The 14412-nt window shown below is 37.7% G+C and overlaps 1 long non-coding RNA gene across 1 annotated transcript in view; it reads right to left on the bottom strand.

Moving 5' to 3' along the window:
* Nucleotides 1-14412, bottom strand: part of LOC103103445 (uncharacterized) — a 29751-nt gene that overhangs the window by 5564 nt on the left and 9775 nt on the right. The window lies entirely within an intron of this gene.

The raw sequence follows: 14412 nt of genomic DNA, 5'->3' as shown, positions 1-14412 counted from the left end.
TTGTTCATCTTGTCTTTGAATTGTGTCCCCAGAACCTAGTATAGTGCCTTGGTTATGGTGTTTAATAGTGTTTGTTGAATTAAAGTAATTGTCTTATGCAGAACTCACTGAAATAAAATCTCTACTCTGAGGGGCAGATAGGTAACTCAGTGGATTGAAAGTCAGGCCTTGAGATGGGAAGTCCTGGATTCAAATATAGTCACTTCCTCACTGTGTGACCCTGGGCAAGTCACTTAACCACCATTGTCCAGCCCTTACCTCTCTTCTGTCTTAGAGCTAATACAAAGGATCAATTCTAAGAAGGAAGGTAAAGATTTTTTTAAATCCTACTCTGATTGCCAAAGACCTAAAGAACTTCAGTCACTTATAGTGTTTGCTAAGATTCCCATCAAATGTCTCAGTTGTGATCCCTTAGCATATGCTTTGCACCAAGATATTGTGGCATTCCCTTTTTGGTTCTCCTGAAATTTTGTGTATATTGGATTCTTTATGCCTATAATTCTCAGCCCTGAGAAAACAGAGAAATCGGTACGTTGTCCCTTGGTCATGTCTCATCACAGTACTTAATAGCAACTCCTTACAGTGAGGCTATGTTGACACTTCTCCATGTATGTTACTCATCTATTTCCATCACTCTTAAGCAGGGCTCCTCTGGGCAGCATTCCCTTGCTGGGGACATTCAGAACTCCTTGATGTTAGTGAAGACACTTCTTCTATCCATGGTCATCTCTTAATACAGTACCAAACAAAGAATCCAACTCTGAGTTTCTCCCTTGGGTTACAATCCTGCTTATCCTTAGTCATGGGGAAACATGTCCAGCAACCAATAAACTATGGCCCCTTATGACTTCCAAGTGAGTCTCCCTTCTTAATATCAGCTTAGTTCAGGAAGAATTCCACCCTCTCCTATACATTCTCCTCAGCATCTGAGAAGCAAACTGCATATTTCAGCAACTCTCATAACTTTAGTTCAGGGGCTCTTAACCTTTTATTGAATCATGAACCCTTTTGGCAGTCAGGCAAAGCCTATGGACTTCTTCTTGGAATAATATCATCAAATGAATAATACAAAACATATTGGAATACAAAGGAAACTAATTATATTGAAATTCACCTGTAATCTTTCTTTCCCATCCAAGTTCACTGATGCCCTATAACCTTCCCATAGATCCAAGCCCTAAAGGCTCAGAAGGATCCTCATTCCTACCATCCTTCCTCTAATTTCCCACCACTATCAATTGACTCTTTGGCCACAGGAGTCCCTGTAGAATCAACTGGATAAGGTTATTCAAATGACCTGCACTAAGCTATCAACTACAGATTAGGGAAGATGAGAGGCGGGTGAAGATGTCAAACATAGAATGACCTCATCTAGCAGAAAGAATATAGCTTTATTACCCTTCCTATATCTTTATTTGAGAAACTAAAATATTCCTGGTCAGATTATAGAAGAATAGAGCACAGATGAGGACGAATTTCTTCCTCACTACACTGTGTGCTATGCTGACCTGTTTCCCAAAGCTGGTCATACAATGATATGAAATAACATCCTACCAGGCAGGTATCTCTTATTATAATCCCTCTTCCTCTCAAATGCCAAGGTAAGTTTTAAAAGCATAAATCTGACCCTGCCATCCCCTTGATGAATGAAGTCCAGGAGCTCTCTATTACTCTCAGCTTCAAATATAAAGAGCTTCATATGATATTTAAAGGGCAGTGGTTAGGTGGCACACAGAGAGAATAGAATGCTAGCTGTGGAGTCAGGAAGATTCATCATCTGAGTTCAAATCTGGACTCAGATACTTCTTAGCTATGTGACTCTAGGCAAGTCACTTAATCCTTAACACTGTTTGCTTCAGTTTCCTCCTCTGTCAAATGAGCTGAAGAAACAAAGGGCAAACCACTCTAAAATCTTTGTCAAGAAAACCCAAAATAGGGTCCCAAAGAATCAAAAATGACTGAATAAGAACAACATGACATTTAAAGCTGTTCATTCTCTGGCACTTTCCTTCTATTCTGGTCTTATACTTTACTCCCTCCCTGTTCTTTAGGATTCAGCCAAATTGGTCTACTTGTCTTGCACCCATGGCACATACCTCCTTGCCTTTGCACTGTCTGCCCCCTGGCTAGGAATGTTCTGTCTCCTTTCTTTATACTGCTTAATTTCTCTTGCTTTTCTCAATACAGCTCTCAAATCTCACCTTCTCCAGGAGGTCTTTGGCAGTCTTCCACCCCACCAGACTCCTCAATTGTTAGTTTCCTATTTTTTCTCAGATTTTCTTCTATCTATTTTATATATTAGTACCTGACCTGCATGAGGACTGGAATTGTCTTTGCTTTTCTTTGTCTCCCCAGTGCTTACACAGTACCTGGCACAGATTTAGCACTTAAATGTTTGTTGACTAGAATTCTGAAGCAATCTTACAAATATTAACTTGCAAAATGGCATTTAGGCCATACAATCTGCATTGACCCATTCTTCCTCATACTCCTCATCACCCAGATTTTCTCTGCATACTGCCAAGCCCCCCTGCCCTTTCTCCCCTTGGTACAACAAAAGTACAAAGATGCACCAATAAAACAGATGCTAATTCTGCATCTATGAATTGTTTATGATATTTATCATCCTAGGTTCATTCTGAAAGATTCATAATGTCATCAAAGTGGTTGCTCCTCTCCACACACAGCCCCACTCCTACCCTAGGTGTACAGGCACAAATACTAAAGCCAGGCAGTGAGGGAGATAAATTAGCCCTTGGTCTCTCCCCTCTGGAGCCCTTTATAAGACAGAAGAGGTTTAGAACAATCAGGACCAGGGATGCTACTGGCGTCATCCCACTCTCCCACTCCTGCTGATGGACAGATAATTTTGCTAATATACTCTATGGAACTTGAAAAATCCATTCTCATGTATATTGTAAAGGCAGAAGTGATGAAAAATTCATATTAGTATTGATAATGACGTCCCAGGAACAATGAGGGAGCAGGGACTGAAAGAGAATTGCATTTTTTAAAGGAGGGGGGAAGAGTATCATTGTTGGGATGACAGTAGTTTCCGGCATTAGAAGGTTCTTCAGTAACTTATCTTTGTTAAGTAGTCTACATGGCAATAAATACCAATAAATTAGAGATGGCAGAATATAATGACTGTCCTCCCAAACCAGCCTGCTTTAAATGTGCTTCACGTTTATAAAGAAGTGGACTTGCAATATTAATGCATTCCTATATTTATAAGTCTATATGCATTAGAAAATCAACTTGGGAGATGGCTTTGTTAGAGATGGCTAAAGAAAACTTTTAAGTCAAGAACTCTCATCTATTGCAAGGATACTCTTGGTCAAGGTCAACAATGAGTCAATAAGTATTTATTAGGTACCTACTGAGTACTAAGCACTGTGCTGCAGTGTAAAAGATACAAGTACAAAAAAATGAAACAATCTTTACTGGAAAAGTTGTTCCAGTTTCTAATTCTGGTTACATTCTAATAACAGGGACAAGTACATGTAATAATGTATAAAGCACAAGGCAGTTAGGTGGCTTACTGGATAGAGTGCCAAGCCTAGAGATATGAGGTCTTGGGTTCAAATATGGATTCAGATACATCCTAGCTGTGTGACCCTGGACAAGTAATTTAATTCCAATTGCCTAGCCTTTACCTCTCTTCTTCCTTTTACTTATACTTTTATCTGTACATCTGCATATCTGTACTGATTGATTCTAAGACAGAAGGTAAAGGTTTGTAATGAAATAGAGTATAAAGCATGATCATAAAGGGAATAAATAAAAAATTGCTAAATACAAGGTAGGACAGAGGAAGACATCAAATTTATTCAATGGTATTTGTAACAGCTCTTCTAGTATCCAGATAGAACCCTGCCCTCTGGAATGCCCTAATCCTGACCCTCAAGACATAGCCAAGCACAAAAAGGAAAGTGGGTCACAGACTACAGCACTGAAAGCATACCTAGGGCATGTCTACCCTATATTTAATGGTACCCTCTAGAGACTGATCTTGCACTTTTAAGAAGGAAGGGTCAGTTTGGGATTCCACAAAATCCAAAAAAAAAAGATGATTGGTCCATGATTAGGTATATAAGACTATGAGAATGGCAGAGTACCAGCTGGCAGAGATTATAAACTAGGGGGGTAGTACTCTTTTATTTAATCAATGCTTAAAAAAACATAGACATACAAATGTTATCATCTGGCAATTTACCTCATAACTTTCTGAATAAGTCGCAACACTGAATTATGATAAGGTTACTACACAACTAACAAAGGCCACATGTCACACAGCACACATAGCCAGAAGATGGTTCAGTAGCAATAGTGCCGTGGCCTCTTCCAAAGGTCTTGGGACTCTCTGGTGCAGAATCAATGATTTTCCATTCCATGTGTATGCTTCCCGATCAGGTGCTTTCCTTCCAAGTGAGCCATTGCTCTCTAGATACTAAGCATCCACCTGCGTTTTCTATACAGTTCTCCACACATGGTTTTGGCTTATCTATTTTTCCCACTGGTAGGTGTTTATATTTATGGGAGAATTTGCCTGAGATTTATGGGGCAAATAATTTTTTATTAATTTTCTTACTACGTTGTTTTGTTAAATGCCTTTACTCAGTACTAAGTATGCCCTCTGGCTATAAATATAAACACATGTAAGGGAACTCGGGAGCTATAATTTTGAATGGCTAGAGACCCATAGATAATTTAAAGTTGAGGTTGACTATAAAGGAGAACCCATGACTTAAGTAGAGGTACTTCTGTATGTATATGTATATTCACACATATAGGTAGACATGTGTATCTTGTATATATATATATATACACATAAGTACATACATTCCTGTGAATATATTTATATGTGCATGATCCACATATACTTTCTTTTTTTTTAAATCCTTACCTTCCATCTTGGAGTCAATACTGTGTATTGGTTCCAAGGCAGAAGAGTAATAAGGGCTAGGCAATGGGGGTTAAGTGACTTGCCCAGGGTCACACAGCTGGGAAGTGTCTGAAGCCAGATTTGAACCCAAGATCTCCAATCTCTAGGCTTGGCTCTCAATCTACTAAGCCACCTAGTTGCCTCCCCCCCCCCACACACACACACATACTTTCAAAGATCTGGAAGTGAGTCCTACTGTGTTCCAACTCACTAAGACCTGTGACACTCCAGACAAGGTTGGAGATGGGCAGCCAAAGTCTTGCTCCAGAAAAGGAAACATAAGTCAGCCTCAGAGGAAAGATAAAAGCTCGTGTCATTGAATCTTCATACAATCTGGAGCCAGGACACCATTTCTGCCTTCTAGGCTACTAGAGGACACATGCCATTCTTTTGAATGAATGTGTTCTTGAACTGACCTTCTGCTATTTGAGACCTGAAAATTTCAAGTTATGAGTGTTTAAAAGACTCTTGATTCTGAAATTATGCTGCATTTAGCTTTCCCCTTGTCTTGCCTTTCACTCTTTCCCCTTGCTCTGATTGCTAGAAGGCAGGATGGGAGGGGGAGAGAGGAGGTGGAGACCCAGAACATCATCATTTCCACAGCCTCTGCCGGCTCCGTGTTGCCAATTCCAATTTGCTCAGAGTCCCACAAAGCAGATATAGGAAGGAAAGGGCCTGGGGCCATGGCATTATCACCCCCACGCTCCCCAGGGACAGACTGAGAGCTTATGGGGAGCTCTCCTCAGGAAAGATGGAAAGCAGCGTCTCAGGGGCCCAATTATTCACTGGAGCTGCCGAAGTGAGAAGATTTGTGTTTGTGGACTAGCTGGCCTAGAAATAGTAACCCATTCGTATACATTTGAGTCTGTTGGAAACAAAATTTGTCCTTAGAAGGAAAGAAAGCTCGACTAGTGAAAAAATCAAACTCCTGTGGGTTTCATGAAAGAATAGCCTAGATTGCACTTATAGATAGATAGATAGATAGATAGATAGATAGATAGATAGATAGATAGATAGATAGATAGATAGATAGAGATAGATAGATAGAGATATAGATGCAGATATATACATATATGACACAATTGAATGAAAAGGAAAATATTAGGAGTCATAGGAGCTGGGTTCAAATCCCAGCTCTGCTACATGCTACCTGTGTGACCCTGGGAATATCTTTACCCTCTCCAGGCTTCACATTGGAGATTAGCAATTGCCAAATAAGGAATTTGGGTGCTATGACCTCTTAGGTCCCTTCTATCTCTGCATTTATGATATCAGCCTATGAGTTTCACAGGAATAAAGACAATCTACATTCATATACACATGAGGAGTCTGACCTGGAGTCAGAAGAGCAGAGTTGAAGTAATTGACCCACCACTTAATTTGTATATCACCATCAGTGCCTTTTGGTAGGTATATCCCTATATCTGGAATACGTCCCCTCTCCCTTGTAGAATTTCTAATTCCCTTCAAAGAATAGCTCATCTGCCTTGTTCTTTAGCATATCTTTCCAGATCTTATGAGCTTCCTCTCTCTTTTGAAATGAATTTTCATTTCCTTGGATTCTTGAAATAATAACACTACAAAAAAGGTGAAAAGAGCCTTAAATATCATTTAGTACAATTTTCCCATTGTACAAATGAAGAAACTGAGCCCCAAAGAGTTTAAGTGATTTTCCTGTGGTCACATGAGCAGTAAGGACCAAGGCCGAGATTAAAATCAGTGTCTTTGGGCTCAACTTCACACTGCTGTAACAGGATGAAGAGCATAAGTTCCCTGAAGGCAGGCTGTTTTTATTTCATCTTTGAACCCTCAGTACCTAGCACACTGCCTCTCACAAAGTAAGTACTTAACAACAGATTATTATTTGATGAATTAAATTTAACTCTACTGTTGACCAGCAGAATGTTTTTGATCCTTGTCTGGGAGAACCACTGTGTGAAATAAGCACAAATGCCTCAAGTATCTGGGATTTCAACAGTGCAGAAGAACTCTGTTGTAGTCACTTCCTCCACCAACCCAGATCACAAGCCTCCTACAAAGAGTCCTGGGGAATTGTTTAAAGTAAAGAGAGGCTCTGATTTGCCCAGGGAAATGCCTCAAAGCCAGTAAGTGTCATAGTTCAGATTTGAATTCAGGGTTTACTGACTCTAAACCTAGCATTCTATTTATCATGCTTTTCTACCTTACTTGATTCCTTCATTGCCCCACTATATCCTCTCCCCTTCCTTACATTTCCTTCCCTTTCTATCCCTTTGCTTTCCTCCTTTTCTTCCACTACACCTCTCCCTTTTTCCTCCTTCTACTACTTTGTCATTCTCACTCCTTAACACATCCTCTGGGAAACTTAAAGATTTGAGACCTCTTAGTTTTGAAAAGAAAAACTGGAAAAGTTAGTTAATTGAAACAAATAACCTTCCATCTTGGAAGAATGGGAAATTAAGATCACAATGGGAATGTCAGCATTAAAGATCATAAAGATCCCCCTAGATAAGAAGGGAGATAGTAATAAAAGATCTAGGAACCATGAAAATTTCAAATCATGAGACTCAGATGAACTAAATCCTAAGCTATTAAGAGAAATGAAAGATGTAATTACTAAGCCACACAAGTCATCCAAGAATAGCAAGAGTTACTATAGGATTGGAGAAGGGGAAGTGTTGTCACATAGCTAGGTAGTGTCAAAGTTAGAAATAAAACAAAGAACTCCTGACCCTCAAGTCCAGTGTGATTTCTATTATTCTATAATCTCTGGACTAGCTACTATTCAAATGACAGAACTCAATGAGGAGTCATTAATGAGTTGATGTCATCATGGAAGAAGGTCTCCAATAGAGTTCCACAAGTCTCTGTCCTTGGCATGTGATATTCCAATTTTTATCACTGAATTAGATGAAGTTATCTGTATTAAATATGCATTAAATAGTAGGCCTATTAAATGTGATATTAACATGAATCTAGAAATGATAAGTACCATATTATCCAATGAAATCATTTATGTAAAGGAGTTTGCAAACCTTAAAGCACCATATATAAATGTCAGATGTTATTGAATGACAAAATCAAGATCCAAAAAGATCTCATTGGGCCAGTATGTAAAGCTAAATCTAATAGCATAGAGTTTAATAAAGATAATTGTGAAGTTCCAAACTTAGCTTTAAAAAAGTCACAAGCACAAGATAGTGAAAGCATAGTTACAGTAATCTGTGAGGAAAAGAGCTAGTGTCCTAAAATCTTAATATGTGTCAATTATATAACATGGTGGCCAAAATAAGCTGTTATGATCCTAGGTCATGAAGAGTGAAGCAAGCAGAATCAAGAGAATATTATATTGAGCAACAGAAATGTTGTTTGAAGAATGACTTGTGTATGTCCACCTACAGAGAAAGAACTAATAAATAAAAATAAGGCATAGTATTATCTATACATATATCTTTTTAGCAAACGATACCTTCTTTAATGGGGAGAGAAGAGAAAAGGAGGAGAGAGGGAGAGAGTTAACTGGGTATTTTAATGTAACAAACTAACAAATAAATAAATGCATGTTTTAAAAGTATATAAACAAGTAAAAGAAATTATGATCTCTCTGTACTCTCCTGCCTTTACATGGTCAGAAAAAATAGAACATTTAAATAACAGGCATTTTGTCTTACAAGGATACGTAATAGTCAATTATACTAACTGGTGAAGTAAATTCAAGTTTAGATTGCATTTGTTATATAATATATATTATAATTATCTAGATTATAGATATGTTACCCATACCTATATCTTGGATTTCATGGGATATATACATATAAATATATGTGCATTGAATTATTTACTTACAAATAATTCAGTCTTCATTAAATATATATTCATTGGATGTCTCATTCATGCATCTATACTAAAGTCTGGATTCCTCACCATAGCATTGAAGGTTATTTGCAGAGGATCAATTCTAGCATATTCTACCAAGTGGGAAAGGTTTCAATTACTGGTAAAGTAAAACGAAATCTGTATCTCCTATCTGTAGACCAGCTAACTAAAGATTAGAAAGATTCATCACCATCACACACACACACACACACACACATATTCACATAAACACATACACATACATACACATACACAGGCATGTAGGCAAACATATATGAATGTATATAGTTGCATATTCTACAGATGTTTCTAATAGCAAACAAATTCTATAACCTAGATCAAATATATGTACATATATACATACACACATACACATATCTGTATATGACTATTATGTTTATAGTTGTGCACATATGTTATAGATGTGTGAATGTATGCACTGTTTCTCTATACACTTATGCATAAAGGCATACATGTATTTTGTGCATATGTATTGTGTATGTATGCACACCTGCATGAACAACTCTCTAATACCAGTCACCACTAAATCACTGAGAGATTGCAATTGGAAGGGTGGGAAAGGGCCAGCACTAAGCCTACCATTCTAAGGACTAAAACTCCATGCATGACCTTGTTCTAGGTTTTAATGGTGCTATACAGTAAACTCAGACACCAGATCTCTCCTTGAGGAGTTAGAGAGTATCATAAAAATGCTACAAAGTCCTTCAGAAATCTCAGAGATAATATCCGCATCAAGTTGAGGTGATCAGAGAAGTCTACATGGAATAGATGGCCTGTGAACTTGTCTTTGAAGGGATAGATAGGAGCTCATTGGTGAAGACAGAAAGGAGATGTCATTCTTGGTGGCAGGAACAAAAGGAACAAAAATGTCCATTCTGGTCACAGCTTGGAATCTATCAAAGGGATTAGGAGAAGACAATTCTGGGAAGGTAGATTGGGACTGGGTTATAAAGGACTTAAAATGTTTTTAATTTATATAAACGATGAAGAGCCATTGAAAGTTTTAGAACAAAGGAATGGCAGGATTAAAAAGGTTTTTTTAGAGAGTCCATCTGTCAATAGTATGTGGGATAGATTCAAGTAAGAAGAGATTAAGATGAGAAAACCAATTAAGAAATTATAATAATTCAGGGATTGCATTATAAATTCCTGAACTAAGAACAGGGGGGATGGAAGGGAAAAGGTAGATGGATGCAGAGAGCATATGAAAGGAAGAATAGACTTCAAAGGACTTGATGACTGACTGGATATAAGAGAAAGGTAGAAAGATAGAAGTCAAAGATAACTTCAAGATTTTTCTATTGAAGTGACTGAGGGTTTGCAAGCTATTATAAATCTATTATAAAATATTATTATAGGGGGCAGCTGGGTAGCTCAGTGGATTGAGAACCAGGCCTAGAGACGGGAAGTCCTAGGTTCAAATCTGGCTTCAGCCACTTCCCAGCTGTGTGACCCTGGGCAAGTCACTTGACCCCCATTGCCTAGCCCTTACCACTCTTCTGCCTTGGAACCAATACACAGTATTGACTCCAAGATGGAAGGTAAGGGTTTTTATTAAAATATATATATATATATATATATATATATAATTATATGCTATTATTAAAATTTTAAAAGCCAGGAAGAATACATGATTTAGGAAGTGGTAGGAGATGGATATCACCAATTCAATTTTCAATGTTTTGAGAAGTATTTAAAAAAACTTTAAAGGGCTGGTAGAACATTGAGAAGTGTGTATGTTTGTGCACAAAACACCATCCACACACATCCACACGTATATACAAATGCACATTCACAGATGAGATATAGGTAAGGGGTAGCTTTAGCATTAGAATCATAAAGACCTAGGTTCAAGACTAGCTTTTGATATATACTGCCTTTCTGACTATGGTGAAGTCCTGTAATTTCTCAGGGTCCAATGCAACTTCTAAGGTAACAGCTGATCTCCATTGCTTAAGGGAGTTTCCCCATTGGAATTTCCCTAGAGCAATAAAATCAAAGACATAGATCAAATATATGTGTCCATTGGCTATTAAGTGTATATGTGTGTGTATGTTGTGATATGTAAATGTATATGCATGCATGTATATACATATATACAAACAGGCATGCAAACAACATAAGGACATAAAAATGCTTATCTCCAAACATGGCATCATGCTTCCTCACTTCTAGGACTGTATTAAATGTTCTTTTAGGACACACACACACACACACACACATGCACACAGACACAGATACACACATACAAACAGTTAATTATTGAAAATGTGTATCTCTCTGATATTGAAAGACTGTCTCTTTCAAGCAGGTGGTGGATTTAGATAACCCCAGAAGGAACTTATAAGTCTTCTGGGCCCTTGATCAAAATTTCCTTTTTAATTTGTAAAGAACAAAGATGATCCAAACTGAGAGTGATAGGGAGTCTAATGAGAGCTGGTCAGCCCTGCCTCGCTCTTGTGGAGTATGCAGATTTGATGAATATTTTCCAGTCACTGGCCATGTAAAGCCTTTGATCTCCCCACTACCCCAAAGTATTGCTGCTTTGATTTGACTTTAGCAATTGAGGGAGTTAGATGGCATTGTCTTCCCCTGGAAGAACTGGAAGCACCTTGGAGATCATCTGGTCTGACCCACTAGCACAGAAAAGTAAAGTGATTTGCCAAAGTTCTCACAGATCTAAAGCAAAACAGCTTGGAATGCAACTAGGCTCCTCTGTCTCCTGATCTAGTAGAAGTTATTCATGGGAATCCACACTAAATGCAGAGCACAATGAACCAGGATGGAATAATATATGTAAAGCTCTTTGGAATCCCCAGTGCATGAATGGAAGGATTCATGATTTCAGCACTGTGGGAAAATCATGGTGTGGGAACTTGTTCCACAAACAAGTTGCCTGAGGGACATGAAGGTTAAGTGATTTGACCAGTGTTCTGCTGCTGCTGCTGCTAATTATTATTATTAAATAACATTGAAAGTTTTATGAAGTGTTATGATGTTATTTGATCCACCAAGAACCCTTTAATATGTGAAAATTGAGGCTAAGTCACTCAGGATCATACTGTTAGTGTGTCAGAAGCAGGACTTGGACACACAACTTCCTAACTTCAAATACTACATATTCTCTATACTATCACATAAAATGATTAATTTAAAGCAGTACAGCAATATTTAAATGTCCTAGTATGGGGCAGTTAGGTAGCTCAGTGGATGAAGAGGAAAGGTTCAAGTCTGGCCTCAGACACTTCCTAGCTATGTGCCCTTGGACAAGTCACTTAACCCCAATTACTAGCCCCTACCACTCTTCTGCCCTGGAATAAATACTTAGTATTAATTCTAAGACATAAGGTAAATATATTGTAAAACAATAATAATTTGGTACATAATAATGAGGTACAAAAGAAATAACACTGAATTGATCATCAGGTAGCCATGGGGAATTTGATTGATCTCTCTGGGCTTCAGCTTCCTCGTTGTAAAATGAATTTGTTAGGCTAGATGGCTTCTATATATGAAACACAACTTTATTAAGTGCTTACAATGTGCCATCCACTGTGTGAGGTGCTGGTTTAAGTGAAATCCTAGACTTATCTCTCCATCTTATCTGTCTATTCATTTGTTAGTTTACTTTTTTTTACTTCAATTTTACTTGTTTGTTTCTGTCCATCAAATGTTTTTCTCATCTTCAAAGCACCTGCCCTTTAGAAATTTGTTAAAAAGAAAAATAAAACTTGTAAGAAAGATTCAAAGTCCAGTAAAGCAAATTGCCACATGAGTCACATCCAGAAATATCTCATTTTGCATTGTAAGGCTATCACCTTGCTGCCAAGATGGGAGTAGCATCCTTCAGTCTTCTGAAGATATGGTTTGTCATTGCACTGATCAAAGTTCTAGTCTTTCATAGTTGCTTTTCATTATAATTGTTCTCATTTCATACATTGTTCTTCTTGTCCTGCTCACTTTGCCCTGCATTAGCTCATAAGTCTTCCCAGTTTCCTCTGAAACTACCTATTTTGTTATTAATTATAGTATAACAATATTCCATTATATCCATATATCATAATTTATTTAGTTATTCCATGATAGTTGGCCTTCTAGTTAGTTTGCAGTTTAGAGGTATTAAAGAAAGAGCTGCTATAATTTGTTTTGGTAAATATTGGTCTTTTTCCTTTTTCTTTGATCTCTTTGAGGAATATGCCTAATAGTGGTATAGCTTAGTCAAAAGGTACACTGACTTCAGATATTTCCTAGCTCTATGACCCAAGGCAAATGACTTAACCCTAATTGCCTAGCCCTTACTACTCTTCTTCTTTGGAACTGATACCTAATATTAATTCTAAGAAAGAAGGTAAGGATTTTTTAAAAAGACATACACAATTTGGTAACTTTCTGAGTGAACGGCCAAAACAACTCACCATTTCACCAAAAATGCAGGTGTCTGTTATTCCAAAGCCCTTCCAACATTTGCCATCTTCCTCTTTTATGATTTTTGCCAATCTGATAGCTATGAGATAAAACTTTAGAGGATGAAATTGGTCACTAGATACAGAAGTTAGGACAGAAAAAGTGGGCAAAGATGACTCCAAGGTGGCTATACGTCTAGCATTTCAACAGCATTACTGATAGAAATTGAAAATGTGAGAGGAAGAAATAATTAGGAGTGATGTGTTTAATTTGGCAAAAATGAAGTTTAACATAATACCATATATTTATATAGCAGACATATCTGTTAGGTGGTTGGAGATATAGTTGTAGAATTCCAAGAAAAGAATGAGACTGTACCTATATCGTTGGAAGTTTTCAATATCCAAGTCAGTCAATAAGTCAACAAACATTTAAATGTCTCCTATGTGCCAGGCACTGTTCCACACACTAAGTTTAAAAAATATGGGGATGGGGGAAGTTAGATAGCTTAATGTTTTGAGAACCAGGCCCGGAGACAAGAAGTCCCAGGTTCAAATCTAGCCTTAGACAATTCTTACCTGTGTGATCTTGGGTAAGTCACTTAAGCCTCCACTGCCTAGCCCTTACCATTCTTGTATTGATTCTAAGACAAAAGGTAAGGTTTTAAAAACACACCTTGCCCTTAAGGAACTTATCATCTAAAGAGGGAAGACAATACACAAAAGAAAGCTGAAAAGCAAGTAAGGAAGAGGACTAAATTGGGAAAATAACCAATATGGGGCATGGTGAAAAATTCAGAGAAGTCCCAAAGTAGTGAAGCCAGTTGAGAAGTTGAGAAGCCAAATGAGATTATTTGACATGGGCTCCCTCCTTAATTTCAAGTTCACAATCCCACCCTTCAATTAGAAGGACAAAGTATGGCAATGAGGTGGAATTCTGGGACTGATGGCATTTTGCAGGAGTTTGGGGTTTTCCCAACAATTATTTTCCTGGGACATGGTAGTAAAATGAAAGAAGTCCCAAAGAAGTGTGACCAGGTGAGAAATGAGAAGGTGAATGAAGAAAAATTGGGAAAAAATTGATGATAAAGGGGGAAAGGGAATAGAAAGTAGAGTAAAGAGAGTAGAACTGAGCTTTAGAAAATGTCCATAGCCAAGGGTCAAGTATAAGAAAAACTTGAAGGAAAA

This window comes from Monodelphis domestica, chromosome 3, assembly GCF_027887165.1.
Source record: "Monodelphis domestica isolate mMonDom1 chromosome 3, mMonDom1.pri, whole genome shotgun sequence".
NCBI classification, from domain to species: domain Eukaryota; kingdom Metazoa; phylum Chordata; class Mammalia; order Didelphimorphia; family Didelphidae; genus Monodelphis; species Monodelphis domestica.
The sequence above is the reverse complement of the archived record's forward strand: the minus strand, read 5'-3'. Positions and strand labels throughout refer to the sequence as shown.